Raw genomic sequence first — 16347 nt, 5'->3', positions numbered from 1 at the left:
TGATTGGGGACCTCTTTGAGTCCCAGAGCCTGGCTTTTGTAGTCACTAAATAGATTACTGTCCAAACAGCCAATGAATGGATGGATGAACCCATCCACCCAGCCCAGCTGACTGCCTGAATGGACAGACACCCAGTCATAATAGCTTTTGGTGAGTAAAGGAACCACAGTGCCACTGTTGTTTTGTATTTTTCTTTTTCATTCTCAAACAAAACTATGAAGTTATAACCTAGAAAAACAGAACCAAAAGAATCTATCCCATCTATCTGTTCCATTAAGGGAACATCCTCTCCCTCCCTTGAAAAATGGTGACTTTAAGGAGGAAACCTTAGCATTCTTGCTTAAGGAAAGCATTTGGATGGGTTGAAATTTGGGTGATGCTGACAAGGACTCCTCAGGAAAAAAAATTACACACTCTGCCTATGGTTTAAAATCAAAGCAAACTTAGAATCAAACATTTTCTTATTCTGTACAATGTGTGTTTAAGAAGATACAGCCAAAGAATGGAATTGACATGAAGACATTTCATTTCTCTTGCATCAACTTAGCTTGCTGTCTGTGAATTTCAGATAAAACAGTCTGGGCTTTCAGATCTTGTGGCTTATGGGGAAGGGGGAATGGAAGTAGAGTCAAAGGCTAATGGTGGAGAGAAAGAGAAAACAGAGAATCGAGAGAGAAGGAAAGAGGAAGAAAGAGAAAGCTAGAAGTAGATGCAGAGACTCCGATGGAGCGACGGAGCGAGTATGCTAAGGAATGTGCTCCCGACCAGCCTGGGGAGGAAAGGGAAAGACACTGATACCTTCGAGATTTGTCTGTCTCTCTTTTTAAGTCCTGGGAAGAACAGATAAGGAGGTAAGAAGGAAGCTGAAAGAGGAGAGGAGGAAGGAAGTTGTAAAACATTTCAAATACATTAAGTGGAGGGAGGATTCCTGCTCTCTCGCTGAGGTTTCTTTCATTGACTGACACCAGCTCCAGCCAAAAGCTCCAGCTTAGCACTGCCCACATCCTTTCTCTGCCCCGTGACAGCTCCCTGCATGTATCTCCCAGGCTCCATTGGCCTGAAAGCAGACAGACATTTACCATATCCCACAGACCCCCACCCCTGGCCTTCTGCCTGGTGAGCCTTCTACCTCAACAGTATCTGGAGGCAGATGAAAATAACATTTGCTTCAAGTAGAGAAAAGCAAAGGCTGCAAATTCACAAGGAGCTAGACAAACACTTCAAGGTCCACCCGCCATTGTGGACATTCAATAGCACTTAACCTATTCCACAAACAGAGCGTGCATCTCAGTCCTGCTCTCCTTGAAGAAGGCTGAGTTGTATACTCATCTTTGAAGTCCCAGCCTCTCCACCCTGCTGGGCTCACAAGGAAAAGGGGCAATGCCTGACTCACACTGTGGATAGTTTTCTCTGTGATGCGCAGTTGGCATCATAATGTGTCTGTACACAAGCTGTCTCAAACTATGACAGATATTTCAATGTGTGCAAACAAAATTTCCCTATTACATACACACACTCCAGCAAGTGTTAACTCAAAATTTTATTTGAAGGGGTGTTGGAAAAGCATTTTCACAGGGATATAGATCAAGCATGACTTTACTGGAACTCAGATCAGATCCTTCTGGTTTTTAACACCTACATATAAACTATAAGGGAAACACTCCTTGGGCTGGCAGAAGGCATGGGCATTGGTTTCTGTGCTGTCTTGCCCAAGGGCCATTTTTTCAACACTACCCTCTTTCTTCTGCTTAGAATGTAGAAGCAGGATTTCCATGGAATGAATGGAACCCAAATGAATTTCCCAAAGGGGGAAAAATAAAAAAGCCTCTGGATTTTGACGTAGTGTGGTGAGTAGAGGTCAGAAGAAAAAAAGGAGGGTCATTCAAACAGGGATACCCAAGAGGCCAACAAATGTGTCTCATTTTTTGAGCATTACACATTGTAAGGAGGGGGAGGTTTGTCAGACACTGATTTATGCACCAGACCACCTAATACAACAACTTGTGACTTTGTTAGGAGAACGAAACCCAACAAGCCTGCTTCCAATCACGCAGGGACTAACTGTCCTGGTGTGAAATGCCCCAATCCTTTTCCCTGTTGAGTACTTTGTACAATTACATCATCCTGAGGGGAGCACAGAAGAGGAAAGAATGTAAGGTTTTAAAATATCGGTTTGGGGAGCAAGGAAGAAAATCCACCAGCTAGAGCGGGAGTTACAGGCAGAGGATTTACAGCTATCCACAGTGCCCTGATCCCTTCCTTGCACCAGAGGGAAGACTTCCTCACTCTTATTAGGAAGGAAAAAGGCCTTGGAGTGGGGGGGGGACCAGAGATTATGATATTTAAAGGAAGGAAATCCTTCCATAAAAGAGGCCCAAGAAGGACTCCATTTACCCTGATGACTGGGAATTCCTGAGGCCCTTTACATTGCCTAAGTTGGGATAAAGAATCTTCTTCGTGAAAAATACACTGGCTAATGATATGTTACCTTCTTAAAACAATGTTTAATTACTTAGAACTAAGAATGAATATATTCTTTCAAATGTTCCTACAGTCAGAATTACAGGCATACCTCACTTTATTGCACTTTGCTTTACTGCGTTTCACAGATACTGCGATTTTTACTAATTGAAGGTTTGGGGCAACTTTGCATCAAGCAAGTCTATTGGCCTCACATTTCCAACAACATTTACTCACTTCCTGCCTCTGTTGCACATTTTTCAAATTTTTTCACTGTTATTACATGTGTTTGGTGATCTGTGATCAGTGATCTTTGATGTAACTACTAGGACTCACTGAGAGCTCAGATGATGGTTAGCATTTTTTTCTTTTTTTTTTTGCAGTAAAGCATTTTGTAATTAAGGTATATACATTGCTTTTTTAGACTTAATGCTATGGCACACTTAACAGACTACAGTTTAGTGTAAACATAACTTTTACAGCACTGGGAAACCAAAAATCTGTGTGACTCACTTTATTGTGATATTTGCCTTATTGCAGTGGTCTGGAACCAAATCCACAACATCTCTGAGGTCTGCTTGAACACAGGATTAAACTGTATGTATTGTTCTGTCTGTAGTTTTTCACACAGAAATATACCTTATAAATCTTCCCTTGTGAGCACTGTAAGTCTGCTCTTCTTCTACTAGTCTTCTACCTTATTCTCTTTACTGCTGCACACTATTATATAATAGTGGCTGTATCAGAAAGGAGCATAGTTTATTTCCCTAACCATGTTACCTTCTATGTTTAAATGGCTTCTAATTTTTTGCCATTACAAATAATACTGCGTTGATTGATGCTTCTCTGTACACATGAGGGAAGAATCCCCTTGGAAAGAAACGTAGAAGTGGAAGTGATGGTTCAAAGTATATCGACATTTTCTCTGTTGATATATACTTCCAAATTGACCTCCAAAAGACTACTGCATTTTATGCTCCTTCAACATTGAAAGCAACACAATTTTTTTTTAATTTCCAATCTAATGGGTAAAACATGATCTATCATCATTACTTTGATCTTTGTACTTTATTTACTGCTTAAGCACCTTTTCACATGTAAATTGTTCACTTTATTTAGACTGTTTATATTTTTGCCTGTCTTTCTACTTTTTTATTTCTCTTATTTATTTGTATGGGCTCTTTATATATTGTGAATTTTAATCTTTACCTACTAGTTAGCTTGCAAATATTTCACCCTGCAAATATTTCACCCTAGACTGTTGCTCACATTTTATATATTTCACTGTATTAAAGCTTAAAATGTTTAATGTACCATTAAAAAAAAAACTTTATCCTATATGGTTTCTGGGTTTTATATCTTCCTTAAAAGAGGTATTACCCACCTAAAAATTACAAAAAAAAAAAAAAAAGTTTTGCTATTCTTCTAATACTTCACAGATTTTTCTCTAGATTTAGTTCTTTAATCCATATGAAGCATGTATTTATATTTACAGTGAGACTGAAATTTTCTTTTCTTCTCATTATCCTGACATTATCAAGTAGGTCCTCAGTTGCCCATAACTTGAAGTGTTTTCTTTGTTGTAAATACTAAATTCCTATGTAAATATACATGGATGTATTTATAGACTCTTTGTTCCACGGATTCATTTCTCTATTCTTGTGTTAAGAACACACTGTTCTAATTACTGTCATTTTAAAGTATCTTTTGACATAAAACAGGATAAATCTCCTATCACTGTTAACCCTTTTTCAATGAATTTTTTTTGATCTGTGCATTTTCTAGTCTATATAAACTTGCAGATCAGCTTGTGAAGTTCCATTAAATATCCCCCTTGCAATTTTTCTTAGGATTGCATTGAATTAATGGATTATATGGCAAAGAACTGACACCTTCACAATTTTGAGTCTACTGCAAACCTGGTATGTGTCTGCATATTTATTTGTTTGGCTACAGTAGCGGAAACATTTGCCTCATTTGGAAAGCCTATTGGCTGTTTGTGATTGGCTATTCTTGGGCTTCCCATTCTTAATTCTGGCATGAAAGGCTTAGGTCTCACTTTGCTCACTTAGGCTCCTGGCACAGGAGCCACCTCAGTCTCATGGCTCCTTGTTTAATTAAGGTAGCAGTACTGTTCATCTCCACATGAAAAGCTTCAGGAAGAAATATTAATGAATAAGTTTAATAACCAAGACAAATGGATACATAGGTCAGAAAGTTTAAAAGAAAAGGAAAATGTTTAGAAAACCTTCTTGAATATATTTTCAACCACATTTCTAGTGTCTTCTACACAAAGTCACACGGGGGAAATTTTTTCACTACTGAAAGCCTGTGTTTTCCCTGTGGTCATATGCTTTTTCCTCACAAAGAATCAAAAATAAGCAACTGCCATGTTTCTTCCCCCAACCCACTTTTTCTCTGCATTTGTTGCCAGAAAGTTTAGCGTTAACTTGCTCGGTCAACCACAGTGACTTCAATATTCTGATTCTTCTCTCCCCACCTACTGAGGCAGAATTTGCTTTCTTTATGTTTTTAATTTGTATTGGCTATAAGCTGCTTGATCTCCTAAGAAGCAAGGCACAGAAAGAAGAGAAGAAAATATTTCTAAGTCATTGAGGACACCAGTTGGTATAAAACAGATTTGAAGGTGACCTTTCTTTTGAACTGCTGAGACCTCCAAGGACAAGGTCACTCAGCTCTACCTCTTTTCCCAAGGTTACTTCTGCCTTTTCAGCCAGTAGCTAAATTGTCATCAAGGCACAAATGAGAGACAGGTCCTGAATCCTTCCATCACGTAGGCAGTTTTTTCTGGAGTTGTTTTTTTGTTTGTTTGTTTTTCTTGAGTGTTTGAAAAGAAGAAAAAAGTGAGGAGGAACCTTCTGTCAAAGACCCAAAACAGTTTTAAAGTTGTGTGCTCAAGGCAAACAGCTTCTCTGTTCTGCTTATATGTTTTGGCCCCACAATTTTGAGTGACTCAGATGTCAAAAGACAATTCCGTTCTGGAGGAGGGGCCCCCACGGGTTGTTGCTCTAATTTAGCAGATCTTCAAACTGTGAGGCCCAGATGACACAAAATACCAAAAGAAGCTGGGATTTTAACCTAAACTACAGGTTTACATTTTTTTCCATTTCTCTGCTTTTCCTTCCCTGTCTCCACCCCCGCCATCCACACCCCACACCCTCCAACTAAGCTTTTCTATTGCAAATGACCTGGGACGGGATTTGAATAAAAGCCAAAGCTATTTCCTCTGCTCCTGGACCTGCAGACGACTGCACCCTAGTTTAGATACGCTGAACGCTTATTACCAATTGTGAAATAAATAAGCTTATCTGATGCATGTAATTTGAGTAAAAGAAAATTGCAAAGTAATGGGTAAAAATAAAGAGGCTCATTGTGCCTCTGTGAAGGAAATTACCAGAAGAACAACTGACCTTTAGATTTTTATATGATTAAGCTTGAACAAGAGAACAATAACATAGGAATTTACACACGTCTTCCCCCATCCCTATGCCTCCATCCCCCTACCCCTCCCCAGCCAAAAGTGATCAGGACAACTTTTGCAACAGATTTTTGACCCTTGAATAATTCAGAACCTAGAGTCTACCAGAAACAGAGACAGAAATGATTCTTTGACTAGAAAAATTTCTAGAAGAGTCAACTGACAAAATTTCAACCCAAGTAGCTGAAAGAGAACTCTTCCATCAGATTTATCGAATGTCATTCATTGTTACTTAAAACAGACTCTTGCTTTTGGTTCTGAAGCTGGGTGAGAGTGCTTTTTCCTTTTTCACAACTGATGACATTAGAAATGGCATGAGAAGGGAGAATATCCTCCTTGTCATTTTCATAATCCATATTTAAACTCCCACCTTAATAAAGTCCCTTTTACCCCCCTCAGCATCTTTATTCTTTAATAGCATTTCAGCTGACTACAAAAGTAATGTATGTAGACACTGTAGATATTTTGGGAAACACTGAAAATCATAGGGAAGAACAATTTAAATCATGCACTTTTCCAGCACCCATCAATAACCACTATTAATATTTTAATGAGTCTTCTAGCCTGTACTTCTCAATGTACATAGTCATATTCTTCACAAAAGTGAGAACATGCCACTTTTGCTTTGTCATAAACAGTTAAAAATCCTCACCATCTTGGTTGCAATGAGATTTCATCCCATGATGTACCATAATTTTTTCAACCTACCTCCTCTTATTTGGGTTTTTCTTGGTGGCTCTTTAAAGCATGGAGTTCACCGCTAAAGATGTGAATGACATAAAATGTATCTTAACTCACCCCAAGTGACATTTCCATCTCTGAGACCAAGAATCCTCCTGGGGCACACACCTGATGGGAAAAATGGACAGAAAAACATTTTACACACTGTCTGGGGAGCTGGGTAAACTAGACAGTAGTGTCATTACTAAAATGTCAACAGCGCATTGGCTAAATATACTGGGAAAATACCCACCAAAGAGGAAAAAAATTATATATTCTCTATGAAAGTACTCTTTCTCCTTTTCTCTAAAAAAAAACACAAAAAGTGCAAGGAAAGATCATTTGAACCTTTATATCCCTTTTTGATGCAATGAACTCCAACATCTGCACATCCCCCTCGAAGGTCACCTCCACCATAAAACTCCTACCCCAGCCATTTCTCCATCCTGTTCTGCCTTCATTGGATCTGCTTCTGTTCATGGCAGCCATCAGTTTCTGTAGCATTAAGGTGACTTTAAACAACCCCACTTTACCTCTCGCCCATTTCCTTTCCACAAGGGTCTCTGATTCAACTTGGTAGCTCCACACAGTAGGCACTCAATAAATACTTGTTGAATGATTCTTTCAAGGCACCTCAGTGAGGGTCCTGGGTGCTTCTTCTGCATTTAGATCTCTCACAGGCTGGAGGCCACAGTTTAACAAAGCCAGGGCAAGGTCAGGGGAGCCAGAGAAGGCAGCTTTCAAGTTGAGTAATGAAAAGCGATGTTAATTACCAACATGGGCCATTTAGAAGGAAGAAAAATGCTATCTCTTATTAATTTTGCTGAAATGGACACACTCTTGTCAGGGGCTAATGATTAACAAAGCCGACCTTTTCTGAAGACAGAGCAGGAAAATCTCAGAAAAGAACCTGGGGGCCACAGTGCAGAAATGAACTTCCTGCCCCCACATGTCTGTGTCAACCTGAGATAACATGCCTTACTTTTGTTTGGGCTTTTTGTTCCTGTATAAAATTAGACAGAAAGCCATCAATGAGAGGTTAAAAAGTTCATTTGTACCAAGATGTTCAGTACGGGCTTGCTTATAGGGACCCTCAGTCACAAACAGTCTCCTGCTAAGGACCCAGGAATCGAGTTTACATTTTAGTGGTGGAAGAGGGGGTCAGAAAAGAAATCAGCTTGTGGAAAGGGAATTCCTCCTCCTGTTAGTGGGAAATACTAATTTAATCAAGAAAGGGTTTGTGGACCTAGCACTGTCCCAGGGATTTTAGCATCCCAGGTAATCCTGGGTGGACACATTCATAAGTGCTTCTCAAATGCTCCCCTTGCTTTCAATATGCATGCTGGCTTTGGCAGTTGTGAACTTCAAGTGGACCTATTTAAGCTGATCAGAGGAAACAGGCTGACAGTGAGCTGATCAGAAACCTCTTAGAGGACCTACTTTAAAGAGGGAAAGGAGTTCTGAATTTTTCTCATCAGCTTTGTAGAGAGAGAGCGGGTAATGAAGAGAGGTCGGGGTGGGGGTCAGGGGAGGAAAGAGACCATTTTCAAACATGAAGGAAAACCACCTCCTCGCCAGACCTTTGCCAACCTTCCTGTTCTTGTCAAGCTCTGCTTTGAGGGAGTGTTTGAAGATAACAGGAAAGGAAATAATGAAATGATATGGCCAGGCTGAGAGAGACTTACAGAGACAAGTGAAAGCTGTTTCCTTGACCCGGGCTTATCTCCAGCCTGCCAAAAAAGCACCATCTATCAGAGACCCATATAAAGGCTAGAGACCTTGGAGTGAAATCCTTCTTTTAACAATAAAACAATGATATCTGAATTTGTTTAGAAAACAGCATTACAGCTGTACTTGGCAGCCTTTTCCACAACACACAGAAAGTGTGCTTTGGTCTCCAGGAATGGAGAGGTGGGGAGGGTGATTCCTTTCAAAAAGCTGAATGTTTATGAGGAGTGAGGACTTCCATTTGAGAAATGTTATAAACATATTAATGTTCAGGGGAAACATTTCAAAACCTCAGGGGCATGGAAGGGGGCAGAACAGGGGTTGCTGACAATGAGGTATGTGCAGAAAAAGATTCCACTACAAATTCTAAATAAATAAGTTGCCACTTTGCCATCCACAGAGCCTTTATCAGCAACAAAAAGTCCAGGTTAAGGATTTGCTTTCCAAACTGATAGCCTACAGTTGACCCAAAATCAAGCAGACAAGTGGGGGCTGGGGGAGACTGGGGCCCAATGGCAGAATCCTGAAAATCTGACCCTCTTTGAAATGCTCACAGAGCCTCTGGGCTGCGGACTGTAAGGACAGAACAGCAGTTTAGATTCCAGACCTTAAACTGAAAATGAAGTTTACAAATTAGCTCTGAATAAATGTTATCCTTCCAGGGAAGAGCTGCAGCCCCAACTGAAGCCAAATTCAAAAAAGACACAATTCAGCTCCTCTGTACACAGAACCAAATGAAGCTGCCCTAAAACTGGCATATTTCTCTCACTCTATCAAAATAGCATGGTGATGTCATGCTTTTCATCGTCCCCCAAAACCAAACACCTATTCTTCCTGAAAACAGCTTGATATCTTCTAAGGGGAAAAAAGGAGAACTCAAAATATAAAGAAAAAAATTTTAAGTTTAAACCAGCAAGTAGTAAAAGTCAATCTTTTCTTTCCTGCTTACTCATCTCTCTGACTGTGTGTGCACGTGTGTTACAAAATCCCTCTGAAAATTGTACAAGAAGGAAAAACCATCTCCAAAATAATTTATGTAGTCTTATTCTGAAGCTTTCTCATTTTTGTAAATTTCCCCTTTATTCTTCTCCAGTGAATGTACTGGAGTCGGGATTAACCAAGTTCTTGTCTTGGAGCCCTTTGAAAAATGCAAGTGCATTTGGCAGGAAGAGGAACAAAGAAATCCACTGAGTATCAGGGACCTGGGCCAATGGCTGTCCGTGCTGTTTGGGTCCATGGTGTCAGGACACCTGTAAGGCACTGGACTTGCTGGGGACCTGTTAAATCATTTAAGGCCCAGTCATCTGTTTCATTCAAGGGGAACTCAGGTGACCCGGGGATGCAGTCAGCATTGGGGACGCTGATCAGATGGTGTAAAGACCAGTTCCACAGAGCAAGCTCGCATGTCCCTCCCCCCACACCTAGAAGCTGCACCTCGTCCCAGCTCTTAGACACAGCAGAGGCCAGATATTCTGACAGGTTCACTGTTTCAGACCCCACCCCTACTTAAAATAGCTTAGCATCCTCTCCCACTTCCTTTGTTTCTCATAAATTGCTATAGATTGTCTTTGATCTCAGAGGAGAGCTCCCTATAAAAAAAAAGCAAAGTAACTGAGATGGAGAAAAACTTTACCCAAGAATCCAGTCTGATGGGTTAGAAGGACCCCTCCCAGAGATGAAAGATTTAGGTCAATGACCCTTGACTAGAGACAAGCAGAGGGAAAGGAAGGGGGAATCACTTTGAAATGACACCCACAGCCCAACTTACCCTCTGGTTATGAAGACTGTTATTTGCCTGATGGTCAAGTTAGAGAAAACCCAAGTCAAAAAAGGTGATTTCTAATAATAAAAGATCTTAACTTTGTCAAGTCCTTCTACTTCTCCATTTTTATAACTAATTCCATAAACAACTATACACTTACACAAGATCTGTTAACTATGCAAATTTGAAGGCTGCTTCCATTTCCCAGCTTAAGAGAAACATAGGAAAATTTTCATAGGATTATGAAAATGACTTCTAAATACCAGTATGTTTTTGTTTTTTAATTTTCACTTTATCAAGTCAAATATCCGCCTGACATTTAAAAAGCTTTAAGTCTCTGGGCTACAATGGACCACAAGAGGGAGGCACATTTTCCAGTTTCTGTCTCTGGTCTGACCAACACCATCAGAGCCAATCTTAAAGACACTGCCACTGAGGAAGTTTCGTGGCCTCCCCTCGCACACCACGTCTGTCTTCCTACCCTCACTGTTAGTGGACATGCAGACTGGATACTTAATCACATATTTAGACTTCTGTGAAATTAGCTTCTGTTTTTTCTCTTTCAAGTGAAGCAGCTCTACTTCTAAGCCCTCCCAGACATCTCGGGCTCCAGCCTCTTATCCCCACCCTGGTTCCCTCCAACACCCTCCAGGTTCTGCCAGGCTCCTCCAGAAGGGTTCTGAAGGGACCAGGTTTGGAGGAACAAGGGCAAACGGTGTCATGCAGACTACAAATGCCTTGACAAATCCAAGGTGGACAAATCCAAGGAAGGCAGGTTCCCTTGCTGCAAGCCCACCAGGGACACCTCAATGGAGGGGGCAGGTCCTGATCTGGGCTTCAAAGGGGAGGTCAGGATGGGGCAAAGGAGACACTGGCTTTGCATGAGAAGTGTTCCAGCTTTGCCACACAGCAACCCTAGCACAGAACTAATGTAGGGTGGAGCGGGAGTGTCACAGGGAGGAGTGAAACAATTAGAAGACTTTTCACTGGAGAGATGGGTCTGTCCTAAAGATAAAGCTGGAAGGAAAAGATGACCAAAAACCCAGTGAAGCCTGAATGCTAAGCTGAGGGCCCTGAAAATTGTCAGAAAGGCAATTGAGAGGCCACTCTTGGATTTTAAAGTGGAGAGTGACATTGAAGACGTGTGAGCTAACAGCCGTGTGTCTGAAGACGCTGATGGTGCACAGGGGTCAGTGAACACAGCAACCTGGGTTTGAGGCAAAGGGGCCTGCCACTGAGGTTTATTGATAAGCATGTTGCCCAAGACTGAGTCAAAAGTCTCACTGTCAAGCCAGATGAAGTCTGTCCACTGCCTTTAACCTAGCAGGCCAACCTAGGTCTCCAGGAAAAGAGGAAGTTCACCTGACTGGGTCTTGTTTGTAAAACCAGGTGAGTTGCAATCCACAGTATTCTATCTTGACTCTTAGAATATGTATGCATGAGGATCTGATGATCATTTCCCTCCTCTCGCTGCCAGGACCCGACAGAACTCCCTAAAAATATCAGAATAATGGAATGTTAGGACTCAACACAACGTTAGGAAGTGGATATTTCCTGTTACACACCAGCATGTCATTTTGCTCTGAGGGTCACCACGTGCCCAGAACTGTGCTGGATTACAGTGGAAGCACTGCCCTACCAAAAATACCAGCTTAAAAACAAAAACCTCAACTACTTTATTTCACAGATGGACAAACTGGATGTAGAGACATTACATGACACATCCACCATTGTACAGATATGATGGAGACAGGTAAAATATGCAGGCAGATGGACATATACAAGGAGATTTCATTTTTATACATATAAAAGGGAAAGGCTGTATATTTATAACTTCCCTATATATTTGTGTGCATATGTATATATGTGTATATATGCGTGTGCATATAAATATATATGTGCATATATGCAAAAGGCTCTCTGGCAGCTGAGACTATCAAAGAGTTAATAAGTATGCAACCTAATTTGGCATCCAGACAATGCAGATAAGGAAGCTTCCCTTTGATTCACTTACTTACAGAAAAAAAAAATTATGATCTTTATCACTGGGCTCCCTGAGCAGACACAGCCTGGGAGCTGAAAGGAGCAGACTCTTAAGGAGCACTCTCATTTATTAACACACCATGCTGCCCCCCAAGTACAAGGAACTACATACAAAGCATTCCACTCTCAAAATACACTTCCCCATCCCAGGATGTTTTCACTTAAAACAGGCAAGAATTGGTTGCATTCAGCACCAAGGGACAGCCTTGCTGAGCTGGGCCTTGTGTTTTTTTTCCAAGGTATAGCCTCCAAGCCTCTCCACTCACAGGATTCCTGTGGATTTGGCTTTATCTGGGGGCAAGGGACCAGGCCCTGACAATCTAACTCCCTTCCCCAGAATAATGAGAAGATTTGAAAAGCCACTTAGAAATAACTTGATCAACCAATTTTCCTCACCAGTGGGCCTTAGTGAAATTGCCTTAATTTCCCCCTGGGTCGGGGGGTGGTGTGTGGCTTATGGGGCTTCGGTGGCATCTGCATGGCAGGATGCTCTCGCAGAGGGCCTGCAGCTGACAGCTTAGGCACTGGCCCTGGAGGTCTTAGCAAAATGGTTAGTTATGTTTTAGCTACAAGTCAGACCGAACCTAGAGGTGAGAAGACAATCAACAAAGCCACAAAGCTGAGATTCCTGAAATGGGAAACAGCTGTCTCCGAAGGAAACTTTGGCTGCCCCTCTGTACCACGGGTGGCTGAGGATTAGGACAAGCAAGACAGAGACCCACAGAGATGGAAATACAGACTAAGTGCTGATCAGGCTACCTGGGAGGAGTGCAAATGTGGACTGAGAAAGAGTAAAGGAAGAAACAAAGAAGGAAGAAGGCAATTCTGGAGGAAAAAATGCTATCAAATTTAGTTACAAAGGAACCTCTCTTGCCGTGCAAAAGAATGATCTGGAATTTGGTGACAGTGATCTCTTAAAGATAATAATTCTAGCCATACTCTAAAGAAATTTGGTCAGGTATGAAAAAGGGTCTTTGGCAGAATGAGGCCAGCTGGAGGAGCATTCAGCTGAGATGCATGTGGTTTGGACAATTTGCAGCTGAAGTGAAAACTTAGGCTTTCAGGGTGTACTTAAGAGAGGTGTTGTTTTGTTTTGCTTTTTTTTAACCATCCCAAAATGAAGCTTAAAAGAGTAGAAAAACAATCACAAAAAAAAAAAAAGAGAGAGAGAGGAGGGTTTAGGGAGTAAATTGGGAGAAAGAATACGAGGGAAAACACAAGTGAGATACAAAATTTTCCCCAGGGAAGCCCTGGTTTTCACTTTTAGTATTTAATAAATCTTTCTATATCAAAAGAGCTCTGAGTACAAAAAGTTTACAGAACCAGGAACAGCTCAAGAGATGCAGAAAGTCATCTCCAGCGTAGTCCTAGTCTTTGAAGACAGGTTACTTCATGGGCACACAGGATAAGGCCCCAGTTTAACCTCCAATCCCAGAGGCAAACTAGAAGCCTGAGCTGGTGACACCCTCAAAAAGTGGCAAACGTTTCAGAATTAGATGTGTTCATACACAGCCTTGACTGTTGCCTGTGATCTCCCAGGATGAGGGGGAACAGAATGCATCTGTCCTTTTGTGACAGAGGGTCACAGAAACAAGGAGCCAGGGGTGAGGAAGGAATGGAGGAAAATTATATGTTTGAAGGCAGAAGATGGAGAGACAGCAAAGATGAACATTAAAGAAAGAGGGGAGAAGAATACAGATCTAGAATTTCTAAATTACCCTTGGCTCAAAGGTCTGGTTTACCGCTGAAGCAGTATAATTATGCAGCTGGCTTAAAACAGACCTAGGATCGAGTTACTAATTTCTTACTAGCAATAGCATCAAAACCCTTTCTGCTGGTAGCTGGTCTCTTGACAAAAACCGTGCCTCTCATACACGATGTGACCTATAGGGAGAACTGGTTTTAATCACGTGGATCTATAAAATGGTATGCAATTGTGGTCTCCCTTCTCAGATGTCAATCCGAGCAGAGAAGAAAGTGAGGGTTGCAACTGTCAAAGTAACTTGGGGTTGGGGGGTACATTTGACATAAATTCTCCCTTGTCTTGCAGATGCAGTATACAGGCTAAGTATGTAGGAAAATTTGGTGGGAACCGTCTGGTGGATTTGAGAAAAATGACCAGAAACATTCCTGTTGTGCTTATGTTTTTGGACCAGATTCTGCTTGGCCTCAAAAAGGAAATTCTGGCCTGGTTACAGCCTTAAATGGGTGCTCAAATCCCCTGAACATTTATTGCAGAAATACTTTCATTCTTACCCCATTTTAGTTAGTAAGAACAGCAAGCATCATAGGCACATAGGGCTTGACTCCCGTTTACCTTGGCAATTATATAGCCAGTGTTCAAAAGAAGACTTGTTTACTTCTAAGGTACAAAATTCCCATTTGTAAGAAATCTTTCTAGAATTATACATGGTAGGCATTTTTCTCCCTTTAACTATTGCTTGTGTTTCCTAGGAAAATGTCAAATTACAAATGTAGATTAAAAAAAAAGGTAGCCTTTCAGAATCAGGATCCCAAGTTCTTTCCCAATATAACTAACTCATCAGTCAATTATTCCTCAGGGTTAACAATCACTCCTTTTTAAATGCAAATCTCTGGTAGGAGGATTAAGTCATTGAGCCCCAGGAACTGGATGGAAGGGGGCTGGGGACAGTATGGCGGAGCCGGTGGAAAAGTGGTCTGTAGACAGCACAAGGGGTTTGGGGAGACCAGGAGAAGAGGCATGCAGGAAAGACAGACTTTCATTCCACTTTTCCTAGGCCTCAAGTGATGCTGAGTTTTCTGCCAGAAATTGCAAATCAGCTTGTCTCACCTTTTTATTAGTGAGACAACTGTAGTAGTATTTCTGATTCCTGGAACAGAGATCAGAAAACAAACAAAAAACCTCAGTGAGTGGTGGAGGCATTCCCATGAAATACTATATAAATCAATATTATCCATTTGCTTTTTTTCAACAGATATACACCCACCATGTACCAGGAAATATCCTAGTTGTCAATGAGAAAAAATGATTTTTACACCATGCCAATCATACTATAATGTACACTAGTATAAGCAAAGTGTACAAAAGAGATCATGGAGAGATCATAATTCATAATTATGAGTTGAGCTGGGCCATCAAGGTTTTGCTGAACTGATAAGCTGATTGTGGCAGAAAGTGTTGGCAGATCTGAAAATCCATGATCTGCTAGACTACATGTCCCAGCCTCCCTTGCACTTAAGGGTGGCCATGTGACTGAGTTCAAGCCAACTGAATGGGAGTGGAGGGCATGTGTACCATTTTCAATCCTGGCCATAAGCATCTCTTTCATGGACTCCCCAGTGTTCTTTTCTTCTTTTGTCAGGTAGGATGGAGATGATCCCCAGGGCTGTCTTGGAAGCTGTGTATCAAGGATGGCAGAGCCTCAGCCCTTCTAGGTTCTGAAGGACTGACAGATGGAAGGCTGCTTCCCCAACATGTTCAAACCTACAGTGCTGTAGCAAAAGTAAACTTCTGTTACATCTGATCCAACACATGTTTGCCTGTCTGTGGTGGCAGTTGGGCTCGCTCACCACTGAAGGGCTGACAATCCAGCACGTGAGAAGCTGCACAGGGGCTAAGGGATCGGCATGTGCCAGGAAGCTCAGGAGAGGCAGTACATAAGGTTGGAAAGGTAGCAGAGCACAATGACACACATGCTCAGTGCTGGCTTCTTCCCACAGGCCCATGGTTCTCAACCAGGGGTGATCTGGCACAGCACTCCCATCTCCCAGGGAACATTTGTCAATGTCTGGAGCCATTTTTGGTTGTTACACCAAAGCGGGCAGGAGTACCACTGACATCTGTAGGTAGAGGCCAAGGATGCTGCTAAACACCCTACAGGGCACAGGACATCCCCCTACATTAAAGAATTATCTGGGCCAAATGTAAACAGTACTGTGATTGAGAAATCCAGCTACAGTAAATGGGGCACAAGCAACAATTCTTAAGAGGAGAGAATGGCAATCATGTTTGTGTTTTGAAGAGAGAATTCTGATAACAATCTAGAAGATGAGAAAAACCAGAGATGAGAAAAGCAATTTCATCCTTTGTTTGTCAAGTACTTACTATGTGTCAGGCACCAGGGATACAAAGATGAGTAATAGCCCAGCCAGT

General features: G+C 41.5%; 2 long non-coding RNA genes across 2 annotated transcripts in view; one reads left to right on the top strand and one right to left on the bottom strand.

Moving 5' to 3' along the window:
* LOC141578881 (uncharacterized) overlaps positions 1 to 16347 on the bottom strand; it is a 244267-nt gene that overhangs the window by 220226 nt on the left and 7694 nt on the right. The window contains exon 2 of the long non-coding RNA XR_012509732.1: positions 6758 to 6808. This is a non-coding gene — a long non-coding RNA (uncharacterized LOC141578881). The remainder of the gene's footprint in view (positions 1 to 6757; positions 6809 to 16347) is intronic.
* On the top strand, positions 2792 to 15676 carry LOC141578883 (uncharacterized). The gene is made up of 3 exons (XR_012509733.1): positions 2792 to 3057; positions 4311 to 4382; positions 15557 to 15676. It is a non-coding gene; the product is annotated as an uncharacterized LOC141578883 (long non-coding RNA).

Source organism: Camelus bactrianus, chromosome 1, assembly GCF_048773025.1.
Source record: "Camelus bactrianus isolate YW-2024 breed Bactrian camel chromosome 1, ASM4877302v1, whole genome shotgun sequence".
NCBI lineage: Eukaryota > Metazoa > Chordata > Mammalia > Artiodactyla > Camelidae > Camelus > Camelus bactrianus.
This window is presented reverse-complemented; position numbering and strand designations above follow the sequence as displayed.